We start from the raw sequence: 24,000 nt of genomic DNA, 5'->3' as shown, positions 1-24,000 counted from the left end.
AAGAAAAGAGGACAAGGAGGAGGGGAGGAGTGAGATGAGGGTGAGAAGTAGGGAGGAATGAATAGAGAGGGGAGGGAAGAGAAGAGGAGGGTGGGAAGAGGCTCTAAGGGAAGAATAGGGAGATGCAGGTCACAGTAGTCACATACGACAAACTCACTTCAGCACTGCTATTGTCTCAAATTGCCATACTATTTGCTAAGGGAAACTCACCATATCTGAATCTATATTCAGAGGGATTACAAATGCTGCTGAGCACTAACAGGTTAGATCAACAGTGTCACTTTAAGACTTAACTACCGTAGTTGTCCCGAAGGATGTTGGCTAAGGTACCTTAATTGTAGCTAAATCATCATTCTTGCATTTGTAAATGCTTGCACAAATGTTTTGCATTGATATTTCTAGACATATACACATCATTCATGTCCTGTTGGGTTCTGTAATAGTCATGGATATCTCAGTATAATATGATAGTCACCAAATATAAAATCCAAGGGATTTTTATACAGATCTTACTTTAAAATCATTTCTTGTGCTTTGGAAATACAAGATTTGATACAGAAAGAGTGAGTAACTGACTTCGCTGAAATCATACAAGTGGTTACTGATTACAAAAGTGGAACTAATATAGGTTCCCTAACTTTCAAGTTGCTAAGAAATTGAGGTCATACCCCAAAGGAAAAACTATAGGAATTAATGCTGGTGAGAGAGGGCAGACCATTTTTCTCCAGGGACAAATGATGAATCCCTGTTGTGTGACAAAATTTCTCTGAAGATTCTCTCTCTCTCTCTCTCTCTCTCTCTCTCTCTCTCTCTCTCTCTCTCCCTTTCTCTCTCTCTCTCTCTCTCTCTCTCTCTCTCTCTCTCTCTCTCTCTCTCTCTCCTCTTCCCCCCCCTCTCTGTGTGTGTGTGTCTGTCTGTCTCTGTCTCCCTCCCCTCTCTCACATACACACAAACATAGAATGTTTCAATCTCAAGAAACGATTACAGAACAGACCGCTGATTGGTCATACTATGCTAATTGGTCAGCCTAAATAGATTCATATAACAGAAATGTTAAATATGCTTATAAGTCTGTATTCATATAACATATACATATAAGCACATGCACACACACAGCAATAACTAAAGAGGCCATGAATTTGAGAAGGAGTCGAAGGAGTAAGGATGAAGTTGAAGGCGATCAGTAGTTAGAAATAACATAAATACGGAACTCATGTGAAATTATCAAGAATTGTGAAATAAATCGATGAAATGGAGCACAGTATTAAACAAATGCAGTGTATTTTAAATGGCCACTAAGTAACACTGCTGAAATTCTGCTATTTATCTATGAAACAGCTGTGTCACTATCACACAATTGATAGTAAAAGAAGCAGAACAAACCAAACCAAAAGTAAACAAAACAAAACCCTAAAGGATACATGGTTTAGTTTCACAGGAAATGAGTAAGTAGCAAGATTTGTGTCAGGAACTGGAAAGTTGAGTTCTGAGAATACAATGAAAAACATTTGCCAAAAATATTAGCTATCAGCTACAAGAGTTGGGTAGGCGAACCATATGCTCAGTAAATCTATCTTGGTCTGAGTTCCTGAACTGGTGAAGAAAATAAAAGCTGTGTTTCTCCTCTTGTATATGGCAGAGAAAAACAATATTACATGGGTGTAAGCTACCGAAAATTTTGGATTCATCTATTTGTAGCTAGTGCCAACTTACGAAATAGAGTTTTCTGCACAAATTAAGCTGTTAAATATTTGTATCCAGGAAAGACTTTCCTCTATGAACTGGTACATTTCCATAGGTTTGTCTGTAGATTAGAACTAATAAGAGTAAAGCACTTGCTTTCTGCTACCAACTGCAGTAAAATGATTAAACTATCTCATCGATGCTTTGCAGAAAACAGGGAAGACAAATATTCGTCATTCTAACTTTATAGATAAAAAATCGGGACTCCAAGATGTTGACACCGAACACGTACTGTATCTGATCTACAGGAAGGAGACTAAGGACCCAATTGGAAGCCACAGACCATAAGACCTGGAGAACACTAGGTGAGAGGGGTCCGCACAGTGCAGACCACACGTGGGTCTAGCTTTGGGTCATGCAACAGCCCGTGGAGGACATGGGGGGTGGAAGGAGGGGCAGTCCCCAGAATCCGGACCAGAACCCGCCTGCAAACTGCAGCCATGCTCTATATCACAAACTGGGTATATGGGAATAGTCTCTGGGCAGTGAAGCACCAGAGCTCCTGGCCGGCGGAGATCTCAGGAAAATGGGTGGATCTGTCCTCAGTTCCCCCCACCCTCCCCGCGCCAGTCCCAAGAAAGCCCCAGGTGCCACACAAGCCCTCAAACTGCTGAGGACATGTTATCCAGCCACAGCTGTGGGGTTTGAATGGGACCAGGCAGAAACCTAGTGATCTGCCCCAGCAGATTGATCCTGCACAATTGGGCAGAACTGACCTGGCCTAGCCAGGCTCCTTAGACTAGCAAGGCCTCCCAAGCTCTTTGGAGAGGCTGGAAAGACCTGAGGGGATAGGGCAGAAAACTAACAGCTGCAGCAAACGAGGGGAACTGAGCCACAACAGTTGTCTGTCTAAACGGGACCAGGCAGCAGCCTAAGGAACTGTCCAAGTGGACCTCCTGCACAATTGGGCAGAACTGATCCTGCCTAGCTAGACTCTACAGCCTAGCAAGGCCATCCACGATCTCGGGAGAGGCTGAGCAGGTCTGAGGGGATAGGGCAGAAATCTAGCCAACCAACAAAAATCAAAAGGCAGTAGCTGATATCTCTGTGACTGGCGGAAACCTGGTCTCACTGCCTAGATGGATCAAGCAGAAACCTAAACACCTGCTAGAAATTAATGACTTCCTGAAGTTAAACGAAAATGAAGGAACAACATACCCAAATTTGAGGGACACATTCAAAGTAGTCCTAAAAGGAGAATTCATAGCACTGAGTGTCTTTATAAAGAAATTAGTAACATCCCATATAAATAACTTCATGACACATCTGGAAGACTTATAAAAAAAGCAGAAACACCCAAGAGGAGTAGACTATTGGAAATAATAAAACTCAGGGCTGAAATCAATAAATTAGAAACAAAGAGAATAATTCAAATAATCAACAAAACCAAGAGCTGGAGCCAGATGGTTTCAGCGCAGAATTCTACTAGACCTTCAAAGAAGAGCTAATACCAATAATCTTCAAGCTACTCCAAAAGATAGAAATGGATGGAACATTACCAAATTCATTCTATGAGGCCACAGTCACATTGATACCTAAACCTCACAAGAACCCAACAAAAAAAGAGAATTTCTGACCAATTTCTCTTATGAACATTGACACAAAAATACTCAATAAAGTACTCCCAAAACGAATAAGGAACATATCAAAGAAATCATTCACCATAACCAGATAGGCCTCATTCCAAGCATGCAGGGATGGTTTAATATATGAAAACCCATCATATAAAGAAACTGAAAGAAAAAAAAACATGTGGTCATCTCCTTAGATGCAGAAAAACATTTGACAAAATCCAACACCCATTCATGTTTAAAGTTTTAGAGAGATCATGGATACAAGGCTCATACCTAAACATAATAAAGGCTATATTCAGAAAGCCAATAGCCAACATCAAATTAAATGGAGGGATACTCAAGGGAGTTCCTCTAAAATTGGGGAACAGGTAAGGCTGTCCACTTTCTTCATATCTCTTCAATATAGTTCTTGATGCTCTAGCTAGAGCAATAAGACAACAAAAAGAGATCAAGGGGATCCAAATGGGAAAGGTGGAAGTCAAATTATCCCTATTCACAGGTGATATGTTAGTGTACATAAGTGACCACCAAATTTCTGCCAGAGAACTCCTACAGCTCATAAACACCTTCAGCAAAATGACTAAATACAAAATTAACTCAAAAAATCAGTAGCCTTTCTGTATACAAATGACAATCATGTCGAGGAAGAAATTAGGGAAACTGTACCCTTCAGGATAGCAACAAACAATATAAAATATCTAGGAGTAACTCTAACCAAGCAATAGAAAAAAGAAATCAATGGTTGACGTAGTATATGTGGATGTTCTATCAGGTGCCAAAAAAACTGCCAGATACTTAGAGCCTAAGAATGAGAGAGATGTGTTTGAAGCCATAAATATGGATGATATTTGGAAGGAGAATAAGTGGTATGGGAATTAAAAAAAAGAGGCAAGGACTGTGTCTACCATAGGATTTATGAAAAGGGCAACATTAAAATGTGCATAAGAAGAGGCACTTGCATGAGAGTGATTCTGGAGTTGGTGACAGAGGAGGAACAGCCTAAGGAAAGTGAACAGCTTGAAGAAAATATAAACAATGCAAGAGAACAAATTAAGTTGGTACCAGAAGACATGTTCTTACTAAAATTATTAGTAAAGGTTTGAAGCTGGTGAGAGCAGTTCAAGAAGTAGAGACGGTGAAGGACCAGCTTGTCGGTGGACAGAGATGAGGAGATAAGAACCGAGTAGCTAAGGATGGTTGGAGTGGATGATGAGACTGTGATGCAGTATTCAACTATGCAGCTAAGTTGACCATAGATAGTGGAAAACCTTTAGGGAAAAGAATTCGGGGAAACCTAGGAAGATGGAATCTTGCACTTAGAGGAAGAATCAATATTTTAACGCATAGGGAGTAGTTAGTAAGGAAATCCTGGGCGAGGCAGGGCTTAGTGCTCGAGTGCTTCTGTGGTGTGTATGAGGACCTGTGTTTGATCCCCAGTGTTACTAACAAACTGAAAAGTAGGCAACACACATCTTTACTACTACAGTATTTTCAGCTCCTCTCTTGAGGATATAAGGCCAGCTGGCTGAGGCAAATAAAGTTAAAGCCTTCAATGAATAATTTTATGTACTTTCAAACTCTAGAAGCAGATATATGTTAGGCATAGAATCCCTGTGGCTGGAGATGGGCACTGTCATTGGCTTCTTTCCTGCCATGACACGGACAAGCAACAGCAAGAAGACAGATCCTTTATGGGCAGATACAAATTACCAATTTTTAGAAATCCTGTTTAAGAGTCTATCAGTCAATGTACAGTTTGTTTCTTTTTTTCTGGTGGCAGAATTTTTGTACTACCCCAGAGATAGGATATTGAATGTTTTGACCAATTTAAATCAATGAACCTATACAACAGAGCAATCCTTATAAACAGGCCATGTTGCAGAAAACAAAGTCATCTAAAAGGTACTGATGCTGTCTTTTGCTTTAATGGCTTCTTTAACTCATCTCTTAGCTTCCAAGGTATAAAAATAGAGGTTGAAGGATGTGCTAATGTTTTCAGTTTATTCAGTATGATTTATCTTGAAGCTGTGGAAGTATTTTTATTTTTCTCTTACTCAGTGGTAATTTTTTTAACATACCTAATCAACATATTTTAAGTGGCATAATATCAAAAAATTTAGTCATTTGTGAAATAATAAAGAAAAACAAAAGTTACTTTATTCAAGAAGGCAGAGAGACCTGAGAGGCCTATCTTAAATGTTTGAATATATTTTCTTTAATTGATGCACAACTGGCAAACCTTGTCAATATCCACATCATAGTTATACATTTTATTCTACTGAATACAATTACTTTGCACATCTATGGTCAAGAGTCATTCACATTATTATTGGTTTTCTGCCATTTATAGAGTAATAAAATAGGTAATAAAATGAAAAGTACACACTCAGAAAATTAGACAACCCCAGGGGTGTGCCCTCCCACACTACATGTTTCACACTGATGACTCAATGTATTTCAAAGTTCTTCACAATTTTTTTCTGTGATTTACTTATTTTGTGATTAACCTCAAATTTGGGTTACAAATTAGTTCAGGTTTGGTTGGATTAAAAGCAGTAGGTATATTAATTCCTCTATAAGCCCCTTTTCCCACTTTTTAAATCAAATGTCATATGTAATGGAAAATTTAAAACTTCTACATGATTAACCGTCACTTAGAAATTTTTATAATATATCCAAGGTTTGCTTTAGAAATCCTTTATCTTCTATTCCAAAGCAAGGAAACTAAGCTATATTTCACCCTCATACTAAATTTGAATGAATTTTCTCTTTCAGTAAAAAGACTATAAGTTATCTTAGGTTCTTAAGTCAGCTGACGGCAAGCTTCCTTGCTGTGGGGAGAGCGTCCTGGATCCAGACACTAGTATGTTTCCAGGCATTGGGTAGATATTAAAGCTAATCCTGGTTTCTGAAGAGAAACTTGCTACATCGGATTAAAGTAGGAGGATTGTTTTTAAATATGACTCACAAGGCAAATCAATGGTTTCATGGCTATTTCATTGTATTATTCTCTATTATAAAAGGTCCTATTGAGACTCTGTTGATAATTATATGGATATAAAGCCTGAATAAAAGTAGTAAACATTCTTGAATTGGGTGAGCAGTGACTTCTACCATTTAAATACTTCATTTCAACAACCGAAGCAGAGTTTGGTCTACTGTTCTGGGTAAAAATACTTCAATATATTTCCTCATTAATTCATTTCCCTATACGTAATTAATTACTATTCTGTTCACTCACTTCCTCCCAAATTATTCTGGCAACCCCATAATGGATTATTTGTACAGTCTAATGTTATCTATGTAGTGTCTTGTCAGAAGTGTGCCCAACTTTCAAATTTTTCAAGAAACAACACTTTGATATCAGTATAGGCTCCTTCCACATTGTGGGAAAATAATCATTATTCTTCTTATTATTACTTGTGTATATGTAATAAAAAGGAGCTTGATTTTGCTTTGAAAAAGGTCAGTTCATATTGTATCCTACTTTAAAGAAAGGACTTATGCTTTTAAGGGAGGAAAAGATACAACAAATAACCATACTGTAATGTAACATACATGTCCCAAGTACATCAAGTGTTGTGTGTAATAGACCCTCCATAACTTTGTATAAATGTACCTGGTACATCACTGACCTAGAAGCTGCCTTATTTGAATTAGAATGTAAAAGTTAGAATTTGAGATAATTTTGAGGTAAAATTACACCATGACTGACAACACTATATAGTGTTGACTAATGTGAAATAAAGCTTTTACAGGGCTGTGAACAGAAGGAAACTCACAGAACTTATTCATAAGAATTTTGATTCATATTCCCCCTAAGGTTAAAGTATATTATTGAAAGCAAGTATATTAGTGCATTCCCAAAGAAGTACCATAAGCCATGGATTTTCTGAAATATTTACATTAATAACAATGTACAGTGCAAGTATAATCCAGAAGAGACTAAATGATTCATCTGACAATTCTTCTGTTGTAACTCAACAAACAAACCTAACTAGAGAGGTTCCCTTAAGACCTGAAAGAACAAATGTGTAATTTTCCAGAAATTCTCTTAAAGCTCATTTTACATAAAAAAGTCCTGAAATATTTTGTTATATGTTTTATATCTAGAATTTGACTTTTGGAGTGCAAATAAGAAAAAAAAAAGAGAGATTTGTATGCTTGTTTAAAATAAAATTGTGGGTATTGGGATACCTAATAAGTCATTGAATTTTTTAAAGGCAACAAGATAGTAAGTAATTTAACTCTTTGATAAGTAAGAAATTTTGTTTTTATTCAGTTTTCCTTAGCAGACTATTAAAAGGATATAATCAACTCTTATATTGTAATAAAAAACTGGGAAATTTAACTGTCAACTGAGGAAGGAGTTAAAGTCATTGGCTTCTCATTATAATGTGCTCTTAACTAGTCATATTAATCATTACTTTATACATGACTAACAACTATTTCATGGGCCAAACTGCATAAGGGTGTATGAAAAAACATTGTCTTGCATAGGCCTTTTATTTTAACAGATTAGCAAATAAACTGAAAATAAGCTCGTAATAAATTGTGATAGTTCCATGTCTTTTTTTTTGCTTTCTTAGGGGAAAATTATTATCAACTGAAATGAATCTATATCACCATTTCTAACCTTTCTAGCTGTATGAAAATAAGAGAGACACAGTTTAAGTTATTATTATCAAGTAATGGGTCTGTTGTTTAAAGATTTAATCTCACTTAGAAACTGCCATATTCCTGTGATTTCTCATCATTAAAAGTTAATATTATCCTTAGCTCCAAAGTACCTGAAAAGAGTTTGGAAATTACCTTCAAGTTGATATTTTACAGAATATAATCTTTAATGAAATTGAAAGTGTTAAAATGGTTCAATTTACTGAAACACAAATTCATATCTCCACAGTCTCAAGTATCATGTTGGAGTAAATGTGTCTTATTTAATCATTAAAGAGAAAGTTTGATTAGGAGATGCATCCCAAATGGAAAACATGTGCTTACATTATACTGAGAGGAATAGTTAAAAAAAAACACTCTGTGACAGAAAATGATTATTATTAAATCAAAATTACTAAACTGGTCTTTTCCAGAAATTTACTATAAATCTACTAATGATTCATTCATTAAAAATATGTTTCTGTCCTAAACATTTATCAGACTTTAAAAGAAGGGTTTTTAATATTTTATCACAAATATACTATTAGAAGTAAAATTACTTTCTGGTAACTTGAAGAATATATGCTTTTTACATTCTTTTATTCCTATACATCAATTAAAACATAATTCCCTTAACTGAATTTTAATCTAATTGGTAATGCTCCCTGGAATTAGAAAAATATCTTAAGGTGATAAAATAAACAAAACCCTGAGTGGCAGACACATAGACACGAACATACACATAGAGTTTCCAGCCTGCAGTCGACAGTTGTTAGCTCAGCTGTGTGCATGATGGCCTTTATTAAATGATCTCAAAATTTAAAAAGGCAGGTGAAACACGCTAATCATCATCCTTCACTCATTTAATAATAACTTTCATAATCTATTAATCTAGTTTCAGAAGTCACTGTGAGGTGAAACCATAAAACTAAGTTCTCATTCACTGCTGGCTACAATAGGCAATGACTATCTGCCGTGTGCAAACCACAACCTAAAGCAAAACACACAAAAAATCCACAAGAAGAACAAAACACACAAAAAATCCACAAGAAGTGCTAGATTGGCAGTGGTAAAGGTTAAAGTTCCATTGGTTCTGTGATCATTCTTTCAGGCACTTTGGAAATGACACTCTGGGGGAAGGTAACCCGGGAATTGTAAATTCGGTGCATCTTTTGACAACATATTTTGTCTTTCCATTGTCGTTTGAACATCTCCAAAGTTCTCAGAAGATAATTTTAAGAGGGCAGCATTATAATTGTGATGGAAATAAAAATGGGATAGGTGTCAAAGATTTTATTTAACTCATTAAATGATGAAAGATTCAGTACAATATTACAATTATTCCTGTGCTATTCTTAATATCCAATTCACTAATTTCCAAAGATATATATGTATGTGCACACATATACATATATTGTATATATGTATATGTGTGTATATACATATACAAACACACATATATTTTGGTAAATTAGTAAATATATATATTTTTTACTATATGTATTTTATATATATAAAATATGCATGCAATCTTAAAATTTTGATAATTTAGAATGTATATCAGAATACATATAAATACATATATTTCAAAATATATAAAATCAGAATATGAATATATTTTAATTTTAATTTTTAAAACAATTTGACAACTTCCTTTAAAAATAAATTCAGACCTTGTATAATAATATATCTCAAATACATGTCCTGTCCTTAATTTTTTTCTAGGACTTTTTTTGGAGTACTGCAGCCAACTCAAGACCTTGCACTAGCTAGGCAAGCACCCAGCTCTGCCGCTGAACTGCATCACCAACCCCCAAGGATTTTTAAATGTGAAAGTTTAAATAATATGGAAATTAAATTTGATACCCTATATTTTTCCATGTATTCTTCTGGTTGCAACTGCTTTCCTTAGAAATAACTGACAAGCTATCTGCTATTGTAGTCAGAGCCACAAAGACATTTTTCTTTGTACTCTGAGTTTAGCATTTGAGCTTCTCCCTGATATGCTTTACCTCATCAGACCAGATCCTATAAATTGAGAGCATTAACATCTCTGTAGAGGGCTGTCATGGACAATCACCATAGTCACCTTCTCTAATCACATCTGCAAAGACAATGTGGTTAGGAAAGAGGCCTTGAGGCTTACATGACCCTCATAGTCTTTGCATTCTTCCATGTTCCAAAGTCATAAAACTCCTTATTGATGATGACATTCTAGATGTCTTCCTGTTTAGGGGGTTTTCATTTGTATATTATTATTATTATTATTATTATTATTATTATTATTATTATTATTATTATTATTATTACTATTATTTGACATTGAACTCAGTGCTTCATACATAGCTGAAAATGAGCCAGTTAAGAGTCCATGGGTTGTACTCCAAATCAATTTATCTTTGGGTAATTTGGAGGAACCTTGTAAGACTATATTTGACTGCTTATTTTTCTTTTTGAGTGAAGTTTTCTCAATGGCTTCTCTGTATATTGGCACATGATATAAAAGTTGGCAACATTTTTTTAAACCACAAACTTAGACATGTCCATGAGCATATTTGAGATCTTTACCTTTTTTGTTATTCCTTTATCATCCAATAAGAGCCACACACACCTCTGCTCATGTGTGCATGCACAGTTCTCTCTCTCTATATGTATATATGTACATATGTGTGGACATATACATACACACTAGGTTAGCAAAGGTGTATTTTTGAAACTCAGAAAAAAAATGCAACACATATACAATTTACATAATTTAAAGTCCTGTGCTGTTTTCAGTATAACTTCCAAAAACTTCCCTTTTAATTCTACATGGAGTTTTTACAATTATTCTTCAGTCTTCAATTTTCTTGTGTTCCAATGCTATTAGTTAAACCAGCCTACCATTTAACACTCATAATTAAATGTCACATAATTCTTTTTAAATTCAAATAATATTTAAATTTTTATGATTTGTTTTATTTTTGTAAATGTAGTTTATAAATTTACTTGTCTTCAGATCTGCAAGAGTCATTATTATCAACCCTATAATGCTTGAATACATTTTTTACAGAGATAAATTAATTTAGCTCATTAGTAGATTATTTCCTCCTACTCAACAGTGAAATAAAATCATCTCGTAACTTGCTTTCATGCAGATGCATTTTCTTTGAGAAAGTCTTATTTCTTTTAACATACCTTGCTTATTCTTACTCCTATGCTCTTAATATTTTTCTGTAGATATTTGATTCTTTCAAAGTCATAAATATCTGTAAACATACAAAGACTAGAAAAGTAAATTTTCATTTTAGGAAGGAAGTTTTTGCATTATGTTGAAGAATATCTTCACTGGAGATTTTATGAATCATAATGCTGAATTTCCAAGATAAATCCATTTATATGAAAGGGAAAATACATACATTCACCTTTCCATTTCATTCTTTTTCTCCTGAGACATTCTTTATCTTCCACAATTTATTATTAAAATGCTCTTTTGACTTGCTAATACTGGGAAGTATTTTTCAGTCTAGTTATTTTTGATTCACAGGACTCTCACACTGGCCTATGATGGTTGATTTTCCTCAGGTATGTTATGAGAGTGGCAATTCAGAAACAACAGGGGCCTCATAAAAATTAAGGTCTCAACAATAGCAAAACTGAAATGTTATTACCCTTCCTTATTTCTCTTTTTCTTACCTTTATCATTCATTTGTCTTATAGCAACTGCTATTTGGAAATTAACATAGTGAATACTTAGTTTGCATTCAAGTGAAGACTGAGTAGGAACCCAGTCTACATCTGCTAAGTGTTCTTTATAATATGATGGATGGTGGTAGTGTAGTGTCTCATCTTTATGTGAGCTGTAAAGTTTATATTTATAGTTTATATTTAGGTTTTATATTTAGACTTTGGGCCCTTTAACTTTTCCATCTATTTATGTATATACATTAACATGTATTCATATATAAACATTTTAATGGCTTTGTGGGATATCGCTAAATACTTAAATTGAACGAGGCAAGAGAGCACCCAGTTTTATAGATATTGAAGCTTATAAAATTTTTGTTGGCTCATTAGCAAAATAAATACAAATTCTGTACATAAAATTAAATATATAAGTGAACGTTTATTTAGAGTGTGGCAAGAAGTTACAGCTAATTCTATCTTCATCATAAAAAATAAAATCTGTAGGAGGATACAAGGGATGGGATAACCATTGAGATGTAATATGAATAAATTAATAAAAAAATATTCTAAAAAAAAGAAAAAGAAAAATAAATATGTGCATCACACATCACATTTCTTTTATCTTTCCTTTTGCATTCACATTCCTTGTTTACTTCTTTAAAGCATAAGTGTTATACATTATTATTTTCTATAAGAGAAAAAGAATATACTACTCATTTAAAACTGGTCTTATTGTTTTTTTTAACTTTTTTTCTTTTTTATTAATTTATTCTTGTTACATCTCAATGGTTATCCCATCCTTTGTAGCCTCCCATTCTTCCCTCCCTCCCAATTTCCCCTTATTCCCCTCCCCTATGACTGTTCCTGAGGGGGATTACCTCCCCCTGTATATGCTCATAGGGTATCAAGTCTCTTCTTGGTAACCTGCTGTCCTTCCTCTGAGTGCCACCAGGTCTCCCCCTCCAGGGGACATGGTCAAAGGTGAGGCACCAGAGTATGTGAGAAAGTAATATCCCACTCTCCACTCTACTGTGGAGAGTGTTCTGTCCATTGGCTAGATCTGGGTAGGGGCTTAAGGTTTACCGCCTGTATTGTCCTATAAAGTACCAAGGAGTTACTCTAACTAAGCAAGTGAAGGACTTGTTTGGTCTTAATTTTGTACCTGTACTATTATTAACAAAACTGTTTTCAGCCCACCATTCTTTAGGAACAGTGTCAAGAAAAAAATGTGAGCCCCTTTGAAATGTAGAAGGACCTTGACATCTCTTTTCAAATGTCAGCTACAAGTCTTAGAAGGGTGCCTTGGAGACCGGCTGCTGCTGGCGCCCTGGCATTCCTTGCTTCTGCCTGTCCAAAGTGCTTCAGTGCCAGGTTTTGTGGTACAGTTCATGTAGTTCATAAAGCCAACATCTCTCCTTTGCCTTTGTGTCCTGGAATTGTGTGCAGAAACACAGTAGGAAGATCCGTGGAATCCTCCCCTCACTGAGGTAGTAAAATGTTAACTTGTGGGTTTATTTAGCTAAACTTTAGAAGGATCTGTAAATTCTAATTTGTTGGCCACAATATTTCTTATTTAAGAGAGAGACCACACTAGAAACACTGAAAGAAATGCTCAGTGTCCCTAGCCAGCAGGGAAATGCAAATCAAAAACAACACTGAGATTTCACCTTACATCTGCCAGAATGGCTAAGATCAAAAACTCAAATGACAGTACATGCTGGCAAGGATGCGGAGAAAAGGGAACACTCCCCCATGGCTGGTGGGAGTGCAAACTTATGCAACCGCTTTGGAAATGAATCTAGCACTTTCTCGGAAAGCTGGGAATAGTTCTCCCTCAAGACTCAGTTATACCCCTCTTGAGCATATGCCCAAAAGGTGCTCCATCACACAAAGACCTTTGTTCAACTATGTTCATAGCAGCTTTATTTGTAATAGCCGGAACCTGGAAACAATCTAGATGTCCCTCAACTGACGAATGGATAAAGAAACTGTGGTACATTTACACCATGGAATACTACACAGCTATTAAAAACATGAAAACCTTGGAATTTGCAGGCAAATGGATGGAACTAGAAAAGATCATCCTGAGTGAGGTAACCCAGGCCCAGAAACACATGCATTGTATATACTCACTTATGAGTGGATATTAGCCCCCTAAGACAGGATAGCCACACAACGCGCAGACATAGAGAAGCTACATAACGAAGAGACCCTAGGTGGAGTGTTTAATTCTCATTCAGAAGGATGAAACATTTGAAGAGAAGCAACAGGAAGGGAGCCTACTATAAGGGTCCTCTTAAAGACTCCAACCAGCAGGGGATTCAAGTAGATGCTGAGACTCACAGCCAAACTTTGGGGTGGAACACAGGGAGGGTTATGGGAGAAGTTGCGGGACAGGAGGACATGGAGGGGGACAGGAGCTTCACAAGGACACCAGTGGAACCAACAAACTCTGGCATGGGTGGAAGAGGGGTGATGCAAAGACTGATGCACCAACCAAGGAGAACCCATAGCGAGGACCCAGACCTCTGCTCAGGCGTAGAAGATAGGCAGCACAGTCTCCTTGTGGGTCCCATAATATGGAGAGCAGGGGCTATCTCTGACATGGACTCTGTTGCCCACTTGCTGATCACTTCCCCCCTGGTGAGGCAGCCTGGCCAGGCTACAGAGGAAGAGGATGCAGGCAGTCCAGATGAGACTTGATAGGCTGAGGTCCGACAATAAGGAAAGAGGGCTCTTTATTTCTGAGTACTAGGGGAGAGCGGGAGGGGGAATGAGGAAGGAAGCGTGGGACCAGGAGGTGAGGAGAGTGGGGGCTACAATCAGGATGTAAAGTGAATAAATTAAAAAATAAACAAGCAAACAAAAACAAAACTAAACAAAAGGAGGCTGTAATGTGAGTTCAATCAAAGTGAGATATATAGGAGTGGTTGGGGAGAAGGAAGAAAGGGGAAATTGAATACCATTTGGTATATAGTATAATACCAACACATAGCTGATCCAAAATTATGAAGGGCAACACTTTTTATGTAGCCATAGTACCCGAATACTAATATTAATCAAACGTAATGCTAAGAATCAGGCATTTCACTTACATTTATGAAATCTAGCAACACAACTTATGGCTTGTTTATTTGAAAAAAAATTAACTTTCCGAGATTTTCTTGAAACTGCAAAGTACATATTGCATCATTCAAATCTTAAGAAAATCTAAGCAAGACACACTGTAAGCCCTAAGTAGTCTGTTGTAACAATAATCATGACACCATTCGTATTCTTGGTAAGTTCCGTCAGCAAAAGGGCCCTATACAGAAGTTACCACTAATAGCATTCTCATTGCTAATGCTGATTGAATAGCACTATTTATAAGGTACCAAGGATTCCTTATTTTAATTGGTGCAATAAAAATGTAAAACTTGTAAATTAGGCATCAGTATATCATTTTTGTAGAGGTATTAGATATAGGATAATTACTTAATTTACTTAATGCTACATATCCAGTTAAAAAGCAGCACACTCTGGATTTAAAATAACAAAGTTGACATGGACTCCACTATTGTCCTTTGAAAGACAAATGTTAATTTGTGTGGCAAACATGGTTTTTTCCCCCATTATTATACTCGCTGAGACTACTACAGCAAGTTTTCATAATTCTAGTAGCTTAAATAATAGAAATTTCCTGATCGATGAGTCAGAAGGGACAGGCCTCCTTTACAGGCTCTAGGGCAGAATTCTTACTGCCTCCTTGCTTCTGGTGCTCCTGGCATTTAGTTTAATTCATTATATTTTTTTATTGATACTATTCATATTAAATATCAATTGTTATCCCAGCCCTTGTATCCTCCCATTCCTCCCTCCCTTCCTCCCTCCCACTTTTACCCTACTCCCCTCCCCTATGCCTGTGACTGTGGGGGACCTCTTCCCCCTGTGTATGATCCTAGGGTATCAAGTCTCTTCTTAGGGGTAACAATTGAGAAGTAATATGAATATTGCCAATAAAAAATATGTATAGGGCTGGGCAAATGGTTCAGCGGATAAGAAGTCTTGATGTGAGAACAATAGAATCTGAGTTCAAATACCTATCACCCAGTTCAAAGTCTGGCACTGTTGTACTTGCCTTGTAATTGCAGCATAGAGGATGAGAGATGGGGATGCATAGAAGCTTGCTGGCCTGCTAACCAAGTTAAAGTATCAAGCTTCAGGTTAAGTAAGGGAGCCTGTTTCAAAAAGTAGGACAGAGGACAGTTGGGGCTGATTGCTAAATTCCAGCTTCAGCCTCCACATGTGCACTTACAGGCATGTACATCACACATGTACCTGCACATTCACCACACACACATAAACACAGACAGACAGACAGACAGACAGACAGACAGACACACAAAGAGAGAGAGAGAGAGAGAGAGAGAGAGAGAGAGAGAGAGAGACAGAGAGAGACAGAGAGAGACAGAGACAGAGAGAGAGACAGAGAGAGAGAGACAGAGAGAGAGAGACAGAGAGAGAGAGACAGAGAGAGAGAGAGAGAGAGAGAGAGAGAGAGAGAGAGAGACAGAGAGAGACAGAGAGAGACAGAGACAGAGAGAGAGACAGAGAGAGAGACAGAGACAGAGAGAGAGAGACAGAGAGAGAGAGACAGAGAGAGAGACAGAGAGAGAGAGACAGAGAGAGAGAGAGAGAGAGCACACTATCTCATAAACGTGCACAGAAAAAAAAACATAACTACAAAATTGTTTCAAAGATATTTAAAACATTTTATCTGTTTGTTATGAAGGAAACATAACATTAAAATTATATTTTGGAGTAGAATCTAAGCCAGTCTCTAGAAAATATGTATTTATATGTTAGAAAGTTTTTTAGATCTTACTTTTATAAAAGAGCATATTTAATCCATGCAATAGCCTTGAAAATATTCATTGCTATATATGATGAATGTTAAACATCAGAGATCTGAAGGCCAATCCAGTTACATATAAAAAGAACTTTAATAATTTAACAATACAATTGTTTATTTATTCCCCCATTTTTTGATACAGGATCTCACTGTGTAGTTCTGGACACCCTGGATGTATGTCTAGATGTTCACACTATGTACATCAGGCTGGTCTTGCACTCATGGAAATCTGCCTGCCTCTGCTTCTCATGAGTTGGGATTAAAGGAATGCACCTTTATGGCTGGCACAAACACTGTTTTTATTGTAAAGGTAAATATTTTATATTCTTTCTATATCCCAATAGCTGTATGAAAAACATTTGCTAAATACCAAAAATAGCTTATTTATCCCAACACTTCTGTATCAGCAAAGCACTATTATCTCCATGTTATTGATGAGCTCACAGGCAGGATTAGTCACAAAAGAGGAGGTAGAAGGCTGGGATTTTTTTTTTTAGCAAAGTCTTTGCTCATTTATTCCTCATGATGCTCCCAAATATGATAGAAAGGCAGGCAGGAAGGAAAATGTGTGTACGGCGTACAAAATAGTGAAAGGACCACAAATGAATTAGAAGTGAATATAGGAATTAATTGGAAGTCTGGGCTTTTTAGGAATATGAATCATGGGGTTGTCCAAAAGACTGACTCTCAGAGGCTGAGTCTCATTCAGTAACACTTACTTCAGTAGGAGCTCTGATTATCTTTTAATATTTCCACTAAACCTCATGGTGTGTGTGTGTGTGTGTGTGTGTGTGTGTGTGTGTGTGTGTGTGTGCAACTTCTGAGTGAAATATGAATTCTGAATAGCAGATAAAACTCTTAAAGAGATAAAAATCACATACACTTACAAACGTTCCAAGAAAGCAGAGGAAAGGGATTCCTCTTGAAAGAGGATGGGAAGACTGGCATTAGGGATGGACTGCTTTACATTCATCCATTCAGAAGGCATTCTAATTTTCATGATCAAAGCTGCTCCTGGAAGAGGAAATAGAGTATTTCTAGGAAGAGTGGTCCCTTACCGGCCTTCTACTGAAAGACGCCAGGCAGAGGAGTCAGTCCGAGCTAGTGTATCCGGAGTACAAGCTTGTCCAGCTCATTATGAGAGCAACACCTGAGAAACACATCCTAACACTCTGAGAAATAGCTACTATGTATTTTATTCCAAGATATATTGTGCCACATGAATCTTAAGTTTAGATGTTTTTTACATGCATAAGTCAGACTTTTCTTTGGCTAATATTTTCTTTTAATTGTTCTAAGTCACTATATTGGAGACATACCTTTGGAGAAACAACCAATCCAATAATATTTGCCATCTGTTGAATGGCTAGAAATGGCCAAGGGCTAAATTTACATCCCCTTCAACGAAAGCTCCTTGCAGGTAAGTATAGAAAATGGCCACGAGCCTACCCAAATATCGCTTTTTTTTTACCGTCTTAACTTCTATTAAACAAAGCAAGCCTCAAGCACCTCAGAGAGCTATAAACCATATTTAATCATGATAAATATGGGTAATATATTTCCCAAATATTGTCTCATTTATTTACTGTTCATCGGTCCTTCTTCTCTGTAACAGAACCAGGAAGCAAAAAGTATTAACATTATGTACATCCCTAAGTCATTTTCTGCAGACATTGAAAATGTACAACACAAGAGTTGATCCAGAAATTTATGTAGCAATGTGAAATTCTATACTGACCAGCCTTGAAATGAATACAAGTGTTAAATTATCTAAAGTTTCCATGTTACAAATAGAAAAATGAACAATAAGTATTTAACAGGCTTGTTTCCTTTGTAGTAGTTATTTCTAAAGGAACCTTGGCAGGAAGAATTCATGTCACACCATTTCAATAGTTTTTCTATAATATTTAATAATATGATTAAGATGTGAGAATAGTGACTTATTTAGAGGGCAAAGGTTTATAATCTACATCTATGAACAAAGTTGTTTGCACACTATTTCAGAAATATTCCAGAGACATCCACACATTACTAAAATTTACTATTGTGAACTCCTAAATATTTTAATATTTTATTTAAAATTTGCATATTTATTATTTTAATACATGTAAAAATGTAAAATTTATTATTTACTTAGAAGTGACCTTATAAAACTTTTTCAATAGAAAACTAACCACTTAAACAAATAAATATCTCTTAGCTAAGTATGGACTTCTGTTTAGTATTATCTTTTTATTTGAGAATTAGTAATTTTTTACTATAATAATATTGGTATCTAATGCCTATTATTGAACTTATTATTTATTTATAAAAATTATGTTTTTAAAGAAACTGACTCACTGATAGTCCTATTTTCTAAAGGCCAAATGACAAAAAGCAGTTTAATGAAAGGTTAGTGTATTCAGTTAGCTTATGTGTGAAATTTTCAATATTATGCTTAAGAACAAAATAAAGGACAACTAATATATAAGTGGAGTCGATCTTACATGCAAATCAATCTGTGTTTGGCTATCGTAGAGTGGATTACATTGAGCTGGTTAGTTATTATTCAACACTTTTTAAGTTCCTTACTATAAGATCACAAGGAATGAAGACAGACTCCCATCTAACCAGACAGGACCCCTTAGTAGAGGGAGAGGAAGACAAACCCATTCACAAAAATGTCAAGATGTGCAGGGATAAAGAAAGAACAGAGATTAAGAGAATATCCAACGAATGCCTGGCCTAACCTGAAACCACCAACCCCTAACACCATTAACATCACTTTGCTATGCTTACAAAGCTAACCCCACACAGCAAAGAACCGAAACATTGGTGGGGGCACAGAGATTTGTGGAAGAGTGGGAGGAAGGATAAAAAGACTGGGAGGGAACAGGAGCTCTGCAAGAAGATCAGCAGAGCCAACTAACCTGGGACCAGGGAGGCTTGCAGGGACTGAGGCACCAACCAAGGACTGTGAACGGACTGGACCTAGGACCCCCTACACATATATATCCGACGGGCAGCTTGGTCATTATGCGGGTCCCTTAGTAAGGGGAGCAAGACCTGTCTGACAAGGACTTTCTTTCATGCTTTTTGATCACTTCCTCCTTGCAGGATTCCCCCCTTGTCAGGCCGTCTTGGTAGAGGATATGCTCAGTTCTCATGTGTTCTGTAGGATTGGCAATTGAGGAGGGGCTCTCTTTTTCTGAGGGAGAGGGGAGGGAATTGTGGTAAAGAAAAAGTGAGGGTGAGACCTGGAGCAGAGGGGAGGGCTATGATTGACATGTAATGTGAGTAACTAAGTAAATACATAGACTAGTGTTTCTTAACCTTCCTAATGTTTTGATCCTTTAATAAAGTTTCTCATGTTGTGGTGACCCCAAACCATAAAATTATTTCTGTTGTTTCTTCATATCTGTTACTTTGCTACTGTTATGAATAATTATTAAATATTTTTGTTTTCTGACGGTCTTAAGCTACCCCTGTGAAAGAGTCAGTTGACTCCCAAAAGGATTGCAACCCATAGGTTAAGAACATCTAGTTTTTCATTTTTCATATAGGAATCCAAATAGATAAATGACATTTTGTAGTCAGACACTTGTGACAATGCTTTATGAAGTTTAAAGGCAGTAATTTGGGAGTTTTTTTCAAAATAACATTTGAGGGATGTGTGTGTGTGTGTGTGTGTGTGTGTGTGTGTGTGTGTGTGTGTGTGTGTGTCCCACACTGAAGTCCTTGAAGGATTGCACTTTTGACTGAGGTATTTTCAGAGCATCAATAAATGTAAATTCTTGCATATTCAGAATTCTGGTAACAGGTATAACACATTACTCCTTTGCTCAGAGAATATTATGTTTTCTGTATTTGAAGAATATAAATACAAACTCTTCCCGAAAGCATAGCTAGATATGAATTATCCAGTAACACCCCCACTGAGCCTCTGGCCAGCAACACTTTTGTGTTTGTTCTTACCTACATTTTAGAAAATCATGCTACAGTTTACAACTGAAAAATATGTACCTTAAGCTGAGTAATGACTACTTGGTAATTTTTTCTCAGAAAATGGCCATGAACTTCTTCAGAGATAGAAGACAAGATTTTGAAATTAGGTTGCATTTCTGAGTTCAGAACTGAAATCTGTATTTTCTTAGTACAATTCTCCACGGAACTATGCAGACGTGGTTTGATTTGTCTTTTTCTTTCCTTATTTTGATTTATTTTATAGAGCATATGAACCACAACCATTTTAGAGCTTCTGTCAACTTGTTCATTTGTGGATCTGTTCTTACTGCCTATTTTTCTTCTCTGTTTTCAATCATATGGTCCTGACTTTTGGCATGACTGGTCATGTTTAATGAGTATTGAATGCTTTGTATTAAATATTTTTAAGGATTGCATATGATGCTGCATCTGGAGAGGGAACATACTTTCTGTCTGACAGAGAGTGGTGATTTACAGCCATATCACCATGAATGTAACAATCCAGCCTCAAACTGAGTGAAACCACATCAGAAATTTCACTCAGGAGAGGCTGGTATATCTCTGACAATACAGTCAGGCAGTTAGCCTACTCTTACCGTCTGGCTATTTTTCACAGTGAACATTTTTAATTCTCTTGGGACTTGAATATATCTTTTTCCACTCACTTAAAATTCTTGATGTCACAAGACTAAAATCTTAAGTTTAGGTAGATAAATCAGTGTCACTATGTGCTAATTTATAGGTTATTGTAAAAGGAAGATTTGTTTTCAAATTTACTTGGATTTTTGGAACAATATAGTTCTTCAGGATTCTAGGACCCTAGTTTCAATACTGTTGCTATACACTGTCCAAGGTTCATTCTTACCTTCTAGAAGATCCTCCTTGTCTTGTGTCCCTTCCCTGCATCCTTCGTCAAAGCAAGAAATGAAGAATCTCTCCCTCGCCCCCTCCCCCAATCTTTACCAGGAATATAAAAATAACCAAGTTTTTTTTTCTTTTTTTGTTGTTCTTTTTAAATTAACTAATTTATTTACTTTACATTTCATAAAAAGTTCCCCTCCCTCCTCTCCCCAAAGTCCCTTCTGCTCCTCTCCCCTCCCCTCCCCCTGTTCCTCCTTCCCTTTCTTCTCAAGAAAGCGGAGACTTCCATGGATATCAACTTGCCTTGGCATATGATGTAGGACTGGGCCTATTTTCTTCTATTGAGGCTAGACAAGGCTGTGTGTTAAAGGAAACAGATCCAAAGGCAGCCCCTGCTCTTGCTGTTAGAGGATCTACATAAGGACAAAACTAAATATCTGTTGCGCGCGCGCGCGCGCGCGCGCGCGCGCGCGCGCGCGTGTGTGTGTGTTATGGGGTTGCTAGATCTCTCCAAGACTTTTAACACAAAAAGGTGTTGGATTGTTTCCACCTTTTTAAAAATTATAATTTATTCAGATTATATCCTGATTGTTATCCTCTTACTTGTATCTTGTAAAAGGCTTTTTCCATATCTAATGAGACGATTATTTGTTTGTTTACATGGTGGGTTACATTGATGGATTTTCATATATTGAACTACCCATGCATCCCTGGGATGAATCATACTTGATCATAGTGGATGATATTTTTGGTGTGTTTTTGGATTCAGTTTGTATTTTATTGAGTATTTTGCATAAATGTTCATAAGGCAATTTGGTCTGAAATTCTCTTTCTTGGTTGAGTCTTTGTGTGGCCTCGTACAGTACGTTTGGCAATGTTCCTTCTGTTCCTTTATGGAATGATTTCATGGGTATTGGTATTAGCTCTTCTTTGAAAGTTTGGTAGAATTGTGTATACAACCATCTGGACCAGGCCTTGTTTTTTGTGTGTGTGGGGTTGGGGGATACTTTTAATGACGCCTATTTCCTTAGAGGATATAGGTCTAGTCACATTGTTTACCTGATCTTGGTTTAACTTTGTAAGTTGTATCTATCAAAAAAAAAATCATTCATTTCATTTTTCCAATTTTGTGGAGTTTGGGCTTTTGAAGTAACATCTAAAGGTTCTTGGATTTCCTCAGTGTTATGTCCCCTTTTTCATTTCTGATTTTTTAAAATTTGGATATTGTCTCCCTGCCTTTTAGCTAGTTTGGATAAGGGTTGTTCTGTCTTACTTACATTCTTAAAGAATTAGCTCTCGGTTTTGTTGATTCTTATATTGTTCTCTTTGTTTCTAATTTGTTTATTTCAGCACCAAATTTGGTTAATTCCTGCTATCTACTTTTCCTGGGGGTGGTTGCTTCTTTTTGTTTTAGAGCTTTCAGGTATCCTTTTAAATTGCTAATATTAGATCTCTCCAAGTTCTTTTTGAAGGCACTTAATGTTATGAACTTTCCTCTTAGCCCTGCTTTCATTATTTCACATAAGTTTCATTTTCACTGAATTCTAGAAGTTCATTAATTTCTGTTTTTATTCATTCCTTGGCGAATTTGTCAAAAAGTAAAGAGTTGTTTAGTTTCCATGAGATTGTAGGCTTTCACTGTTTCTGTTGTTGCTGTTGAGTTCCAACTTAATACATGGTGATCTGATATGATACAGGGTGTTATCTCAATTTTCTTGTATCTGTTGAGATTTGCTTTGTGTCTATGTACGTGAACAATTTTGGAGAACATTCCATAAAGTGCTGAGAAGAAAGTATATTCTTTTATTTTGGGGTGAAATCTTTAGACATCTGGTAGGTGCATTCGATTCACAGTATTTGTTAGTTTCGTGATTTCTCTATTTATTTTCTGTCTGGATGACCTGTCCACTTGTGAGAGTGGGGTATTGAAGTCTCTTCCTATTAATGGGTGTGGTTAGATGTGTGAGTTAAGGTTTAATAATATTACTTTTACAAATGTGGGTGCCCTTGCATTTGGAGCACACTCAGAATTGCTGTGTCATCTTGGTCAATTAATCCTTTGATAAGTGTGAAGTCCTTCTCTATCTCTTTTGATTAATTTTGCTTGAAAGTCTATTTTGTTATATATTAGAACGGCTAATCTAGCTTACTTCTTGGATCTGTTTCTTGGAAAATCTTTTTCTAATCCTTTACTCTGAGGTAATGTCTATCTTTGCTGCTGAGGTGTATTTCTTGAATTTGACAGAGTGATAGGTCTTATTTTTTGCATCTATTCTGTTAGCCTGTGTCTTTTTATTGTGGGATTGAGTCCATTGATGTAGGGAGATATTAATGACTAATGATTATTTATTCCTGTTACTTTGATGTTGGTGGAGGTTGTGTGTGTGTGTGTGTGTGTGTGTGTGTCCCTTCTTTTGTTTTTGTTGGTGTGGAGTTATTTTTTCTGTGTTTTCTTGGGTGTATTTAACCTCCTTGGGCGAACTTTTCCTTCTAGTATCTTCTGTAGAGCTGGATTTGTGGAAAGATAGTCTTACATTTGGCTTTTTCATGGAATATCTTGTTTTCTCCAGCTATGTTGATTGAAGGTTTTTCTGTGTATAGTAGTCTAGTCTGGTATCTGTGGTCTCTTAGAGTCTGCAAGACATT

Source organism: Acomys minous (genome assembly GCF_964271855.1).
Source record: "Acomys minous genome assembly, chromosome: 15".
Lineage (NCBI taxonomy): Eukaryota > Metazoa > Chordata > Mammalia > Rodentia > Muridae > Acomys > Acomys minous.
The sequence above is the reverse complement of the archived record's forward strand: the minus strand, read 5'-3'. Positions refer to the sequence as shown.